At 39.6% G+C, this 17,190-nt stretch overlaps 1 long non-coding RNA gene across 1 annotated transcript; it reads left to right on the top strand.

Moving 5' to 3' along the window:
- The first annotated feature begins 967 nt into the window (after positions 1-967).
- On the top strand, positions 968-15,864 carry LOC122235871. Its single transcript, XR_006213968.1, has 3 exons — positions 968-2,299; positions 6,740-6,861; positions 15,785-15,864. It is a non-coding gene; the product is annotated as an uncharacterized LOC122235871 (long non-coding RNA).
- Positions 15,865-17,190: the final 1,326 nt, after the last annotated feature.

Raw genomic sequence — 17,190 nt, 5'->3', positions numbered from 1 at the left:
ATTTCTTTCTTTTAGAGTTGAAAAAACCACTGTACTTAAGAACTGTATATCAAGGGACACTGGTTTTATTTGAAGCATTCCAATTTAATAAAAATTTACTTATGTATTAATTAGAACTAGTTAGAACTGCAAATATGTTGCAAAGAAAAATAATAGCCATGAGACCAGAGGACCAGATCAAAATAAGGAATCAGTAACATTACCAAATATCACAGAGTTCAAAAGGACTGGAAAATGTTCCCTTGCTTAGATAACGGGGAGGTCATTGATAACGTCAGCAAGAAATGTTTCCAGTTAAATAAATGAGAACCCTTAGGATTTAACTAAAATTGGGAGAATCATGGCTGTAAGTGGAAAGAGAAAGATCAATTGATGGCTAGATCTGGAAGATAAAGATCATATCTCTGTGCTGCTGGAAATGAATTCAGAGAGAAGAGGCTAATGCCAGAAGAAAGGGAGTCACTGATAAAATTACTAGTTGTTGATGAGGGAGGGGTAAAGCCTGGTGAAATTTGCTTTATCTCAGAAAAGGAAAGAGTAACTTACACAAAGAAGTTCAGGAACATTTCTTTAAAGAGATGATCAGGAACTTAGAGAATATTTTCTCTAGGAAGGAGGAGTGCAACACAAGTGAGAAGGAGGGAGTAGAAGAGGAGATTTGAAAAGAAGAGTGAATTTTTTTAAAGATTTTTTATTTTTAAGTAATCTCCATACCAGATGTGGGGCTCGATTGAACTCACAACCTTGAGATCAAGTCGCATGCTCCACCAACTGAGCTAGCCAGGCGTCCCAAGAATGGTGAATATTTTGAACAGATCGCAGAAGGAACTGTCTAGGAACTCTCCTGAGGGCTGCTAGGCATTGCCGAGGGTGTACCTGTGATCAGAGACAATGACATCATAATAGCAGCAATTCACATAAATTTTGATGTTCTTCAGAAATCTTTAGCAACATGGATGGAGGAGCAGAGATGACAAGTGTTTGGATTGGAGGTTAGACCAAGGGTAGCTGAATCTCACAGGATTAACAGAGTAGTTCAAATGACAAACCACTGGATCGAGGAAAATGTGAAGATTTGAAAGTGTTTACTAACTTGGAGGAAAAAAATGAGGCGACAAGGACTAAAATTTGTGTGAGATTGATTAGCAGATTAGATGGGAAATGAGACTGGGAGAACTGGAAATGTGAGAGATTGTCATCTTATATATGATATTGCAGATCAGATCTTCAATGAGGACAAAGTTCTGCACGATGATGGAATATGGGAGTCCTCAGATGGGCTGGTGGATTCAAGATGGAAGATAATGATGTCAAAGAGGTCAAATTTCTGCAGGGATTTTGGATGAACCATTTAGTTCCAACACTCACATCCACATGGGCAGTGGCAGGGCTAGTAGCACGGAGGGCATTGTTGCTAGGGAGGACAATGGTCTTGGAAGGATGAGTCAGGGATCAGGAATCTTCAAGCTCTTTGGGAATGCCTACACACAGAGAGAAGTTTGCATAGTCTAATGGAGTTGGGGACATAAGGCTATCGGGTTAATTGGCCTCAAAGATCAGAATGGAATCTGATGTCAAGTTGCTTGGTACAAGCACATGCTGAAGTCCAAATTTCTGTCAGAGGCCTAATGTATCTTCCCAAGCTTCCAAGAGGAAGTTTGTCAAATGGTCTCTTGTGGCCTTGGCAAAGATCCAACAGTTGGAAGGGACACATGGGAGAAAGGAAGTCAGAGCACTCACTGCACACCAAACACTGTGCACAGCACTTAACAGTGATTATCTCATGTAATCCTAACAGTCTGTCTATAAAAATAACTATTATTCTTATCCCCAAGAAACCCTAAAGGGAGTTGAAGTTAGAAGACCGGAAACAATTCACAAAGATCATGCAGCTATTAAGTGATGGGACTGAACTTTGAACCAAAGTCTTTATACTCCAAAGCCGAACACTTCTTTCACCATACACATAAAAGTCATGCGATTCAGGAGTTATTGAATGGGCACACATCCCTGAATGAGCCCTGACTGGCTTAAGGCAAATCTTAGAGTCCCTTCACTTCAACCAAGGTGATTTGCTCAGGAGTTGGCACAAGCTCCAGGAAGGCCAATCAAGACCATTTACATTCATGGCCACAACTCAGCTTGTGTCCTGCTAGACCCAATAGATTACAGCCCCAGAAGCTTCTGGAAGGACCACAGAAGAGCAGACTGTCTCAGTTCAGAGACTGGGCTAAGAAACCCAGAGAGAACACCAGCAGGGTGGAATTGAAAAATGGAAAGAGAGAAAGGCATCTGGCATGTATGTTTTGAGTCCTATATTAAGTCTTGTTTTTGAAATCTACATCTTTTCAGTTATGTGAGACAGTAAATTACCTTTTTGCTTTTCCTAAGCCAGTTTTGTTTTGTTTGTTTTGTTTTGTTTTTTTTACTTTTTTTTTCCTAAGCCAGTTTTGATAAGAGTTCTTAACTGATTCAATACCAAAATATAAAATATAAGCATTTGTAAGCAAACCACGATCTTAAGAGTAAACTTAACTGTAAGAACAGACTTGTTTCCCTGTCAACATCTCATTCTTGGTTTCCCACCCCTCTACTCTGAGAATATCTAAAGAGTCTATGGACAGCACCATTTTTTTCTTTTAGGAATAGGGAAATCCAAAACCTAGCAGTCCCTTGTCTTCCTTTTCATCCAGGCCCTCCTCCTCAGACACTTGAAGGTCTCAAAGTCAAACACGACATGAAATCACAAGGAGTTTCTCCTTGGCACTTTGCTGACTTCTTGGCAACAGACTCATATCTCTCTGAAAATGTGAATTTATCACACAGACTTGGAGAGGGCTTATTTAGAAGAGGATGAAGCAATAATAAAGCTAATATGTGGGATGGAGTGAGGTGCAAATGTTAGCTTCATTTGGTGCAACGTGTCCTTAAATGTACTTTGTTAGTCTTAAATTTAAAAGGGGGAGGGGGAGGAAGGAGAAGAAACGGGAATCTCTCCAGGAGAAATGTTCTTAATCTTGGATGATATTTCTCTTTTAAATAGATAAACGTTTCAGATATTCTAAACATATTCTCAATTTTGAAACTGTCTATGTAGAAATATACTTATCCAAAATTTGGATTTTCAGGGGAAGAAGATCACAAAGCTTGGTCAGTATTTGTTAATGGTTCTTGTATTACTTTTCAGGCAATCAGGACGTGTGAGTTGTGCCCTGGCTGTTTAGTTCATAGGTTGAGAGAAAGCCCTTCTCTTGTGTTATAATGGGGTAATTACCTTAAGTTACATACAGCCTCTAGAAACACAAGAACTGTGACAACAGAATTTTTCAGTGGGTCAACAGTAGCTTGGCAGATGGGAAGCAGAGATAATTTAATTTTAAAGAGGTAAAACTTGAGCTAATACTTGGAGGGAGATGCAATAAGACAAACGAGGTGTACTTGAGCCATCTGTCACCTTAAGGGGTCAATCCAGGGAGATCCTGGAGCCGGAGGTGGAACTAGTGTTCTTTACCCATCTTTGGCAATGTCTCTCCTGCTTCTGCTTCCTGCTCCCACCACTCTGGCCTAGAGCATGGTTGTTTATGGAGCAGGTGAGCATCCTGAACTCTGCCACTGCCCCTGGCCGTGTAGTCCCTTCCAGGAAGCTCACAGGGCACAGTACCACCACAGAGGTTACAAACTGACAGAATGTATGGATGACATCCTGAGGATGTCAGGATCTCTGATGCTTAGTAATATAAATATTTAAGCAGCTAATAAGGACACAGAGGTACTGATTTGGATAACGAGGTGCCAGGAGGGAATGTGAGGACCAGCATTCAGAAACATGGTTCCCCAGAGTCCCTCAAAGCCAGAGATGCACTCAAGCTGATGGACAGCTTGCAGGACGCAGCCTCTGGGTCTGGAGAGCCTGCTGTTGCAATTGTCCTCATTGTTTCCAGGGGACGATTGCTGGAAATTGGTGAGGGTCCTCGCAGAATCAGGTCGACTATTACCCCTACTCATACTTGTGACATGGATCTTCTGCTGAACATTTGTGTGGGACACGTTTCATCAGGGGTCTATCCTTGGGTGTGTGATTTGGCTTTTCGTTCCTTCCAGGCTTGGATCTGGAGTGAGAAGCGTGAATTCTGGTTCCTGCCTTTTCTCCCCTAAAAGCTTATAAAAGAGGGGCGTCTGGGTGGATCAGTCAGTTAAGCATCCAACTCTTGGTTTCAGCTCAGGTCATGAGCTCACAGTTTGTGGTTCAAGCCCCACATCGGGCTCTGTGTTGACAGTGTGGATCCTGCTTGGGATTCTCTCTCTCCCTTTCTATCTGCCCCTCCCCCACTCACTCTCATTGTCTCAAAAATAAATGAATAAACATAAATTTTTTTAATAAAAAAATAAAAGCTTATAAAACAGCTGCACCTGATTCCATCTCTCCCTCAGCACCAACAGTGTGTGTCCACTCAAAACAGCATCCACAGATCTGCAGAAGAGAAGCACATTTCTCTCATATATATATATATATATATATATACATATTTGCTGACTCAAATATTTATAAATAGACACTACAAATAGATCTAAGTCCAGTAAAACATTATTAAAACCCTGGCTTTGCCCTTCCACATTCTTGCCTAGAACATGTTGTATGTTTTGAATTATAATTGAAATTTGGTTAAATTCACAAAGTATTTTTTAAGCATCCTAATATTTCTTTGTTTTAAGGCTGATTACATGTTTATTGAGATGGCTGTGACCCCCAGAAGATGAGTAAAAATACATTAAATCACTTCTTTTATTTAAATATTTCTTGGGGCACCTGGGTGGCTCAGTTGGCTGGGCGTCTGACTCTTGATTTCAGCTCAGGTCATGATCTCATGGTTGTGGGATCAAGCCCCTCAGCAGGCTTGGTGCTGAACGTAGAGTGTGCTTAAGATTCTCTCTCTTTCTCTCGGTCTCTGTCCCTGCCCTACTTGCACTCACGCACACTCTCTCTCTTAAAATTTAACGCTATATATATTTCTTGAACACTTACCATCTTCATAAAATGCATTCAAAGCTTTCCAACAGCATGTCAAATACAAGGATTTTATCCTGTTTTTACAGAGAGGATGCCTGCATACATAGTTGAGGTAGACTGACTCAGCTCCTATGCCAATTCCTTGACCAAAATCTTTGGGCGGGAAGGCGGGGGCAGGGGGCAGATGAAGTCCCAGACTTTGTCTATAGAAATTGGTCCTAGCATCATAGGTGAAGTCTCAGCCTTTAAAAATGCCAAGATACCACTTTTGCTTTCTGTGTTTTGGTGCAACTAACATACTTAACATTCAGAAAAGTACAAGATGGATACAGATAGACAGAGATGGGAGTGCAGATTAGTTTCAGATATAGATGCTTATGCACAGAAAATGAAGAGAGCATCTACAGCAAAATATCAGTCTCTGCGTTCTCTCCAGGGTATCTCTGGGTGTTGTGATCAACTTGTGTTTCCTACCTTTGCTTTTTTGGCTTTTATACATTTTCAGTGAATACTTTCAGAATCAACTTTTTAAACTTGCTCCTCTTTTCCTTCCCTCCCCTTTCTTTTCCAAACAACCCAGTTCCCGAGCTGTTTGTGAAGCCAGAACAGGATAGGCTGGTAGGGGTGGATGGGCCATAGTGCCTCAAAGCAAGGTATCAAAGCCCACGTGGGCTGAGGAGGGCATCACATAGGAAAAGCTGGAGCCCAAGCAAGGAAAGGGGATTGTCCATGAGGTGGGCAGTGTGATGTGAAGAGTCAGAGTCCCAACAAGGACAGAAGGGCACCTCTGCAGAGGACAGTCTCATATTGGTCATCAGAGCTTGAGTGGGGTGAGGGGGTGTCCATACTAGGGGGCCAGACCTGTGTGGGTCAGGAGACTAAGCAGCATCAGGAAGGCATCCTCACAAAGGGGCAGGCTGGCAGGGACTGTTGGATTCTGGGCAGATTGAGAAGGGTGTTCATGCATGGGAGTAGCCTGACACCATATATGAAAGACCAAGGAGGTAGCAAAGGTATCCATGTGGGTGGGAAAGAGGGTGGGGGAGTTGGGAGCCTAGAACTGAGCATCTGAAACCAAGTGGGGTGAGGAGGGCTCAACATAAGTTGTCCTATTTGTCCCTGAATCATGTAATGCCTTGACAGCACTAATATCTCAGCATCTAGATTTTCTCTCTCCCCAAAGAAGGAAAGGACACCTGGGCTAATGTTAATATGACATTGATGCCATTGGAAAAGAAAATTTGCCAAAAAAAGTTATGTTACGTCATAAAATTTTTGAAGTTTGAAAAAAAAAAGCTGTCACTTTTCATCTGGTTTTATCGGTCACAGGCTCTCCCTTATCTCCCTGGGCTTCTCAGCTGTGTCTATGTGAGGAGGCTGTGAGCTCACTTCTGTTACTCTTCGCATTCACAGGCAGAACAAAGGCAATTTTGATGCCTGATTCACCCCCACAGGGCTCTGATACGGGAGTCGGACCTCAGCAAATGTAAAATTCAGCAAACACAAGACAACCATGCTACCGTCCTTGATTCTCACGTCCATCACAGATAGTAGTAATTGGGCAAATACTCTCCCACACCAGGAACCAATGCCTCAGAATATTTTTCCACACAAGACCAATTTTCCATTACCAATCAATAGAAGTTGACACAAGAGATAAAATTTATTTGCTAACCTTGATATAAAAATAATTGAAGTTCTTGCTTAACATGACATGTGTCTTATATTTAGGCAAAGAAAGTGTAGCAAGAAATCAAAATTCACTCAATATGTGTGGGGAAGAGCAACGTGGGGACTAACCAGTGTGAAAATATTTAGAAACCCTCGAATTTTGGCATATGGCTCTTTCTAAAGTAAGTATTCACCCTACCCAGCCCCGAGAAATTTTTAAGTGACCACTTGGCTTACCCTGGAGGAATACAATAATTAAGGGAACCAGAACCACCTGAAAGTTTCACATTATGTCAAGGGCAAAGCCCACACAATTTCCCTAGGAGCACATTGGCCTTTTCTAACACCAATGATTTGATAGCCTCACAACACGCAAGGAAGGGGCTCCTTCTGGCACAACCATTTGTTTCAAAGCCCTAGGGGGCATAGCAACATGCAGGGGCTTAGGAGAAAGAAAACATGCAAAATTACATGACCGATTCTCTTTGTGAAATGCAAGAGAATGCATGTAAATAGCATTAAAGGTTTGAGGAATAATGGCAATTGCTAACATTTATGGAGATCTTCTAACGGCCTGGGCACTCTGCAAAGTATTTTACGAGCACTATCTCATTTAATACACAAACAACACTTTGCGGTAGGTAGTTTTTATCTTGGAAGCCCTATCCTTATATAAAACTTATAAACTCCTTATCCTTATATAAAACTGTCCCTATACCCCATGCAAAAATGCAGTGAAGACAAGGGATATTTCAGAGGATGCAAACGCAGATGACATTTGAGATATTAAAACTCAATTGCTCACAAAATTAGGCATTTCTTTGGAAAGCTTTCATTTGTCATTGAAAATTAAATAGTAACTCATGTAAGTCTGTCAGTTGGCAAAAGAAAATGATAAACACTGTCTTCAAGAAGGAAAATATTCTCACGGGGCAAATGGAAAACTGTGGTAGCTAACTTAACCATCAGCTGAAAGGAAGGGAAATGAAGTGAGCTTCAGGATTTACAGCAATGCTCTATTAAATCTTGGTCAATTGAAGGCACACTGCAGAAGCAGAACTCCCTAGAGCCAGGGGAGAAGGAGCCAGCTCTCACTCTTCAACTGGCTTATAACTTAGTCTGGGAATCAAACAGGTGGAACAATATGAGGATAAAACTGTGTGTTGAGCAGAGCAAAGGAATAAATACCAAAACAAGTCAAATTCAAGTTCTGAAGGATGCAAACCCAAAGCGTGCTCAGTCATTCTGTGTGATCCACGGTTCCAACAGAAGTGGAGTTTGAGCCAGATTATGTTCCAGGACGGACGTGAATGAGGATCAGAGCAGAAAAGACAAGTATCGGGAAAGGAGCGATCAAAGGCATGAGGAGGGAACTGAGTGGTTTAGTCATTTGAGCTCTGGACTCTTGATTTCAGCTCAGGTCATGATCCCAGGGTTGTGGGATTGAGCCGCACTTTGGGCTCTGTGATGAGCATGGAGCCAACTTAAGATTCTCTCTCTCCCTCTGCCCCTCTCCCCTGCTCGCACTCTCTCTCTCTCTCTGAAATAAGAAAATAAATTTTGAAAACTAAAGAAAAAAAAAAAGAATTCCAAGATACTGTAAATTCTGCACTCCTTTCAAGGAGTGCTGGAAGTACTCTGCAAATATTAACTCATCTAATCCTCACAATAATTCAATGTCATCAGCCAGGAAGTATCATTCATCCCATTTTAAGTGAGGAAATTGAAACACAGAGTTGAATGAACTTGATGTCACCTAGGTGGAGTGGGAGGAATAAGTTTAGGAATTCCCTGAGCTTGCATCAATGGGTTAACAAGGCTTAGGATGAAAGCATCCAAGATTAGGTAATCAGGGCTAGGTAATCAGGGCAGAAACACCCCCAATATAGAACAAAGGCATAAACGAATAGGAAGTCACAGGATGAAAGCATCCAAGATTATTATTCAGGGCAGAAGTGCCCAAACTTAGTACAATAGCAGAAAGTTGATTTCACAGGAGAGAAGGACCAGAATAGGTAAACAGGTAAACAGGGCTATAGACCACAGCAGGGTGAAGTTGCCTGGAGGAAGGGAGCTAATCGGCAAAAGAAAAGTGCCTTGTTGACCCTGAGGTAGTACGCTCTATCTGTCTTATCCCCTAGGTAAGCTAAGATAAACAGACATGGTGCCTCATGCTTGTCCTAAACAACCATCTAGCCTGCACTGGGATTTTGTTTTGTATTGACCTAAACCCCTAACACTGCATATCTTTGAAACCCCCTTTTTTTCACACACATAAATTAATATTCACAATTTCATTGTCTGTTTGTGCACGTCCATCACATTTGTAAGCCTTCTGATCCTAATAAAAACAAAGCAAGGACCCTTATTTGGAGCTCTTGTCTCCTCCTGGACATTAGCCTCTCTTGCATTTTAATTCTGTGCCCGCTCTCTTGCTGGATAAGAGAGAACTCCAGACCCAGAGGGTATGACAGTGGAAGTGGTAGAACTGCAAGGCAGGTATAGGCAGAATGCAGTGGTCTTAACCACTCTCTTTGGTTGCCATTCTGCTTGGTTACACATCAGAAACAGAACATAATCATTTGGTCCCAGGGGGTTGCATTTCTGGTACCACATTATGGGAGGGTTTTTGTTATTTTTTTTTAAGTTTATTTTTTTATTTTGAGAGAGACAGAGAGTGATCAGGGAAGGAGTAGAGAGAGAGGGAGAGAATCCCAAGCAGACTCTGAGCTGTCAGCACAGAGCCTCACATGGGGCTTGATCCCACAAACTGTGAGATCAAGACCTGAACCAAAATCAAGAGTTGTACACTTAACTGACTGAGCTACCCAGGGGTGCTAGGTTTTTGTTATTATTTAAAGCCCATCCATCAAAATCAAAGAGAATCTGTTAGGGGCTAAATTGTGTCCTGAAATTCTTACGTTGACTTTTTTATCCCCAGTACCTCAGAATGTGACTGTATTTTCAGATAAGGTCTTTAAAGACCTAATCCCTGGAACTTGAAAATGTTACTATATTTGGGAAAAAGTTCTTTGCAGATGTAATTAAGGATCCTGAAGATCGTCCTGGATTGTCCAGGTGGGTCCTGCATGCCTTTACCAGTGTCTTATAAGACAGAAAGAAAGATGAGGGCACCTCAGTAGGCTGGGCATCCAACTTCAGCTCAGGTCATGATCTCACAGCTCATCAGTTTAAGCTCGTGAGTTCAAACCCCCTCACCAGCTGTGCTGGTCAGCTGTGCTGACAGCTCGGAGCCTGGAGCCTGCTTCAGATTCTATGTCTCCCTTCCTCTCTGCCCCTCCCCTGCTCATGCTCTGTCTCTCTCAAAAATAAATAAACATTTTAAAAAGTTATAAAAATTGACAGAGGGAAAGAGAACCTCCAGAGAAGGTGAGAACCTGCCAACACCTTGATTTCAGACTGCAAGCCTCCAGAACTATGACTGAATAAATGTCTAGTTTTAAGCCACACTGTTTGTGGTAAGTTGTTATAATAGCTATAGGAAATTAGTAGAAAAGTAAGAAATAAACTTTTTTTCCGTGCAAAGTGACATTATTTTATATGAATCTACATAAAAACCTACTAGAATCAATAAGTGAACTTAGCAAAGTTTCTGGAAGCAAAGTTAATAGATAGATATCATTTGGATTTTTATATATATTATACACTAGCAAAAACTAATTAGAAAAATTGAATTTTAAGATAATACTGTTTATAATAGTATTAAAAATCATCAAAGTTCTAGAAATAAATCTAAGAAAATATGTGCAAGACTAAGACAAATTATGGTTAAGAGAAATTGAAGAAAATCAAGAGATATATCATGTTTATAGATTGGAAGTTTCATTATCATTATGATACTAATCTCCCCAAAATTGATCTATACATTCAATGAAGTCTCAGTCAAACTTCCAACAGGTTTGTTTCTCATTAAAATTGACAAGCTGATTATAAAATTCACATAGAAATGCAAAAATATCCAGAAAAGCTAAGACTAGAAAAGGAAGACCAAAATTAGAAGATTTAAACTGCCAGACTTTAGGACTGACTATAGAGCTATAGTAAATAAAGCAATAGAATATTGGTTCAAGATATAAAAACATAAAAGTGGAACAGAATAAGAAAGACCAAAAATAAATCCACATTACAAGGTAATTTGTTACAACAAAGTTGCCAATTCAGTTTAGTAAGAAAGGATAGTCAATAAAAAAATAAATGATGCCAGAGCAATGGTATATCTATATGGAAAAATTATTTTTGACTCCATCTCACCCTATACAAAAAATTAAATTGAGAATTCTCACAGACTTAAATGTGAAAGCTAGATGAGTAAAACTTCTAGAACAAAACAAAGGAGCATATTTTCATGACCTTGGGGATAAACAAAGATTTCTTAAGACACAAAAAGCCCTAAACATCAAGGGAAAATTTTTGACAAATAGAACTTCAATGAAATAAATCAAATCTACATATTAAAGACATCATTAAGAAAGTAAATAGGCAAGCTATAGGCTGAGAAATATGCATATAAAATGAGGATATATATATATATATATATATATATGTTTATACACACACACACACTTTCATATATGTCATATTATCTATACCCTTACAGATTATCTATATTCTCATACATCTATATTTTTATACACACACACATGCACACACACACTAAAGAGCTTATATCCAGAATTCCTACAACTTAATAAGAAAAAGCCCAATTTTTAAAAATATTTTTAAAAATTTTTTTAAAAAAGGCTTAGGCACTTCACAAAAGAAGATATCTAAATGGCAAACAGGCATAGAAAAAGCTCCCAAAAATCAGTCCATATTAGGGAAATGCAAATCAAAATCACAATGGCATACTACTGCCTTCCCAACAGAATAGCTAAATTGAAAAAGAAAATATCGAATTTGGGAAGAACGTGAACAACTGGCAGTCTCTCAAATATTTCTGTGGTCCATGGAAATTGGTTCAACCACTCTGGAAAATTCTTTGCATTATCTACTAACGCCAAACATATGAGTCAGCAGTTTCATTTCTAGATATATACCTGAGAAAAGAGTGGATGTTTCCATCAGGAGCCTAATTCATGAGAGCAAAAGATTGGAAACAACTGAAGTGTCCATCAGCAGGAGAATGGAGAAATGTAATATTCCAAAACCGTCCCGAATTGAGATGAGGACAAGGTATGTGTATTTAACCTCCACTAGTCATTGGATGGGTGTTGACCTTAGAAGGGCTGTGACTGGCAAGGTGGCTCTCTTCAGCCAAGGGCAAGTCCCTGAGAGAGACAGTCTAGAGCAACCAACTGGCAAACATCCTGTCACCTGCGGAGATCGAGCTTCTATCCTGGAAGGGGTGTCTGGGCAGTGGACCACAGTTCCCACTATTCACAACCAGGTCAGAGCTTACCCACCTGTGGTTCTATAACTTCAGGCTATTCCCAGAAACCCCCAGAAATCTGTCAAGTTGTTTGCAGGTTGTGTAGCCACTGGGGATCAAAAAACTGTGAAATAAGTTTATTTGCATCCATATTTCGCATTTGAAATGTCAAAATTAATAAATCCTTTAACAAAAATCCTTCCTCATTTTGATAATGATTATATTCTTAAACCATCTGTTTCCACTAAAGGAGCTGAATGAATTAGATTATCTTGGTTATCATTCCAAGGCCCGGGGCACCTTGGCTAATATATTTTCATGTTAACAGCATATAATGTTTTATGTTGTTTAATTTACACTTTTTCTCATTATTAGGTTGATGTATTATATCCCCAAAGTGGCAAAAAGGGATGGCTGGCTCAAAACCGGTGCATTGATGCATGAAAATAGCAATGAAAATAGAACCCAAACACAACAACTCAGAATAGCACAATAAACATGAAGAGGAATAAGAATTCCAGTGCAGTGCACGCTCTGAGACAGGCGAGGGTTTTGTAGCAGCTGATAAGGAAACAGGTGAACAGAGAGCATAATAAGGAAAACACAAACAAGCTTGTATTGGCTACTTGTTTCTAGTGCTTCTGGTGTTCTGTTATGATACATTGTCAAATGTTGGTAGGAAGCCACTGAAGAATTTTTCATCACTTACAAGGACAGTGCCCTGACTTGTGAGTCCATCAAGTTGTCCAGGAATAACTTCAAAATGCTTTTTAGTACAAAATTAATGATTTTAGTCACAGAAAGTAGAGAAAAAACCAAAACCACAAAGTCATCATTCAACGTTGCATTCCTTATAGCAAAAATGGGGCCAGCTTCAGGATGTTGCCAAAAGTCTTACAAAACGGGAGAAAGGTTTATGAAATGATGCTCAGAGAGAATGCAGAACGTGTTGTTGGCACAAATCCTTTTGGAAATGGAACTCTGAGCAAAGTAATGGCATTCAGTGTGGAGAAATAGTCACCATCATATATGTGCAAGAAATATAGTTTGCTTTGGAGACAAACAATCCCACTGTTGTACAAAGCATGAATCAGCACTTGGAAAATGTATAAAACATATAATAGAGGGATTTTTATCTGCTTAGCATTGAAAATCAATGCCATTTAAAGTAGAAATAATCATTTATCAGTCTGATTTTTATATTGAAAAAAAAAATGTGTGCTGGCACCTTTCCTACCAGAGCATCAGTCCTTAGCCTCCTGAATAGAAGTTGTATCTAAGTCTGTAAGTCTCTCTAAGTAAACTTGCTGCTTTATTAACAGACGACGGTTGGGGGTCAGTAATGTGCCTCTTGATCCAGTGTTGAAGAAAATTGTGAAAACTAGTTGAAACAATGTTTCCCTTAGACTACATCTTTGTAGGTGCTGGGCAAAGAAAGGGCAATAAGGATAAGACCTTGCCAACTACTAAGGGCAAAATGACCATGAGAGTTTCTGAAATGAGAGGAGAAATAAGAAAACATTTTTTCATGACATGGCAATTGTAGTAAAGGCAATTTCTGCTCTCTCGAGTGGCTCAATTGAAGAAATTAACTCAGCAATATATGTGGTGTCATAAATAACCTGCACATAGCACTCTCAACAATAGCCAAATTATGGAAAGAGCCTAAATGTCCATCAACTGATGAATGGATAAAGAAACTGTGGTTTATATACACAATGGAGTACTACATGGCAATGAGAAAGAATGAAATCTGGCCATTTGTAGCAATGTGGATGGAACTGGAGAGTGTGATGCTAAGTGAAATAAGCCATACAGAGAAAGACAGATACCATATGTTTTCACACTTATACGGATCCTGAGAAACTTAACAGGAACCCATGGGGGAGGGGAAGGAAAAAAAAAAAAAGAGGTTAGAGTGGGAGAGAGCCAAAGCACAAGAGACTGTTAAAAACTGAGAACAAACTGAGGGTTGATGGGGGGTGGGAGGGAGGGGAGGGTGGGTGATGGGTATGGAGGAGGGCACCTTTTGGGATGAGCACTGGGTGTTGTATGGAAACCAATTTGACAATAAATTTCATATATTTAAAAAAAATAATAAATAAAAAAATAAATAACCTGCACATATTACATCACAATTTTGATCAGGAATTATAAGAAGTCCAACTAATGATCTCTTTAACAAAGGGTGCTGGGAGAACTGGACAGCAACATGCAGAAGGTTGAAACCAGATCACTTTCTCACACCATTCACAAAAATAAATTCAAAATGGATAAAGGACCTGAATGTGAGACAGGAAACCATCAAAACCTTAGAGGAGAAAGCAGGAAAAGACCTCTCTGACCTCAGCCGTAGCAATCTCTTACTCGACACATCCCCAAAGGCAAGGGAATTAAAAGCAAAAATGAATTACTGGGACCTTATGACGATAAAAAGCTTCTGCACAGCAAAGGAAACAACCAACAAAACTAAAAGGCAACCAACGGAATGGGAAAAGATATTTGCAAATGACATATCAGACAAAGGGCTAGTATCCAAAATCTATAAAGAGCTCACCAAACTCCACACCTGAAAAACAAATAACCCAGTGAAGAAATGGGCAGAAAACATGAATAGACACTTCTCTAAAGAAGACATCCGGATGGCCAACAGGCACATGAAAAGATGTTCAACGTCGCTCCTTATCAGGGAAATACAAATCAAAACCACACTCAGATATCACGTCACGCCAGTCAGAGTGGCCAAAATGAACAAATCAGGAGACTATAGATGCTGGAGAGGATGTGGAGAAATGGGAACCCTCTTGCACTGTTGGTGGGAATGCAAATTGGTGCAGCTGCTCTGGAAAGCAGTGTGGAGGTTCCTCAGAAAATTAAAAATAGACCTACCCTATGACCCAGCAATAGCACTGCTAGGAATTTACCCAAGGGATACAGGAGTGCTGATGCATAGGGGCACTTGTACCCCAATGTTTATAGCAGCACTCTCAACAATAGCCAAATTATGGAAAGAGCCTAAATGTCCATCAACTGATGAATGGATAAAGAAATTGTGGTTTATATACATAATGGAATACTACGTGGCGATGAGAAAGAATGAAATATGGCCCTTTGTAGCAACGTGGATGGAACTGGAGAGTGTGATGCTAAGTGAAATAAGCCATACACAGAAAGACAGATACCATATGTTTTCACTCTTATGTGGATCCTGAGAAACGTAACAGAAACCCATGGGGGAGGGGAAGAAAAAAAAAAAAAGAGGTTAGAGTGGGAGAGAGCCAAAGCATAAGAGACTGTTAAAAACTGAGAACAAACTGAGGGTTGATGGGGGGTGGGAGGGAGGGGAGGGTGGGTGATGGGTATTGAGGAGGGCACCTTTTGGGATGAGCACTGGGTGTTGTATGAAAACCAATTTGACAATAAACTTCATATACTGAAAAAAAAATAAAATTCCCAGCAGCAACATGAAAAAAAAAAAAAGTCCAACTAATGAATTAAATAAGTCAATTGCTAAGAATTCAACTCTATCCCAATATTTTTATATTTTATTTCACTTATTAGAGGAAGAAATTAATCATGGACCATGAAAAAATGTAAGACCACATCTAAATATCTGAGCAAAATATCATTTTAACTTTCAGAACAGTATGCAATCAGTGAGTTCATTCATAATCTATGTTCTCCTCTCTCCCTAATTATACTTTTGAATTTTCTAGTGTTTCACTGTGACCAGTTCTCAGCACTGACAGCCACCAAGTACTTGCAACCCTTCTAGAGGACATATTGTGAATTTGGCATTTCTAATTTAGAAGAAATAAAACCTCTAAATAAGAAGTGGACGTGGAATTCGATCTATGGCTCACATTCCTTGCCCTAAAACTCTATAGACTTACCTGGGTTAAAGTTGAAAACATCGTCTCACTAATGTGAAATCATATTTATCTTTATTTTAAATAATATAATTTACATATATTTCAAATTTATGATGAATCTTTTAAAAAAATATATGTATACCTAAACTTGTGGTCTGTGTTTGTTTTAAGTCGGTTTATGGACATCATAAGCTAATGAGAGCCACTAACTGAGGGTAATTCTGAAATTATGGCACAAAGGCAGCTGTCTTCAAAAAGACCAGCCCTGGACAAGAATAAGAGCCAGCACAATGAGTTCCTTCCTTCCTGTATGAGTTCAGCTATGTAAAGTCTTTGGGGGTAGTGTCTGGCACATAGTAGGTGTTAAGAAGAAAATCTGTGTCTACTTCCTCTCATCCCTGGCACCAACTATTTATCTGATTTCATTAGAAGTGAGATGGAGAACACTTTGTTCCTTATTCTGAGCAGATACTTTGCATGGATCTATCAAAGTCGTGAACCATGCCACTTCAATGAGATTAGAGATGCTGTAATTGCCAAAATACCCAGTTTTCATTTCCTTTCTAGTTATATGGAGGCTGTGCTTCCCAGGCCCCAGTGAAGGTGGACAGAGCTGGGTACTGAGATGTGAGCACAAGTGTTGTGTGTCAAAGGCCCTGCCTGCATCAATCTCTAGTCTTCTTTGTTTTGGTTTTTGTTTTTGTTTTTTGTGCTTTCTCTTCTCATGGTTATAAAGGTTGTTTGTTTGAGGTATCAATGTACCCATCAGCCTGGGTCGCCGAGTCACAAGAAATTACCTTTTGCTCTATTAAAAAAACTGAGATTTCTACAACAACATGGATAGACCTTGAGGGTATTATGCTAAGTGAAATGAGTCAGAAGAAGAAAGACAAACACAGTTGATCTTATGGAATCTGAAGGTTAGGGGTGCCAAATCCCACCCTCCCCACGCTGTCAAAACAACTCATGTAACTTTGACTCTCCAAAAACTTAGCTATTCATAGCCTACAGTTGGCTGGATGCCTTAACACATATTTTGTATGCTATATGTATTATGTAATATATTCTTAACAATTCAGTAAATTAGATTAAAGAAAATGTTATTAAGAAAATCATAAGGAAAAGAAAATACACTTATAGTACCATAGGATATTTATCAAAAAATAATCCATATTTTACAAAAATCCACGTATAAGTGCACCTGTACAGTTCAAACCATTGTTGTTCAAGGGTCATCCATACTGTGTGAT

The sequence above is a fragment of the Panthera tigris genome, chromosome F3 (genome assembly GCF_018350195.1).
Source record: "Panthera tigris isolate Pti1 chromosome F3, P.tigris_Pti1_mat1.1, whole genome shotgun sequence".
Lineage (NCBI taxonomy): Eukaryota > Metazoa > Chordata > Mammalia > Carnivora > Felidae > Panthera > Panthera tigris.
This window is presented reverse-complemented; position numbering and strand designations above follow the sequence as displayed.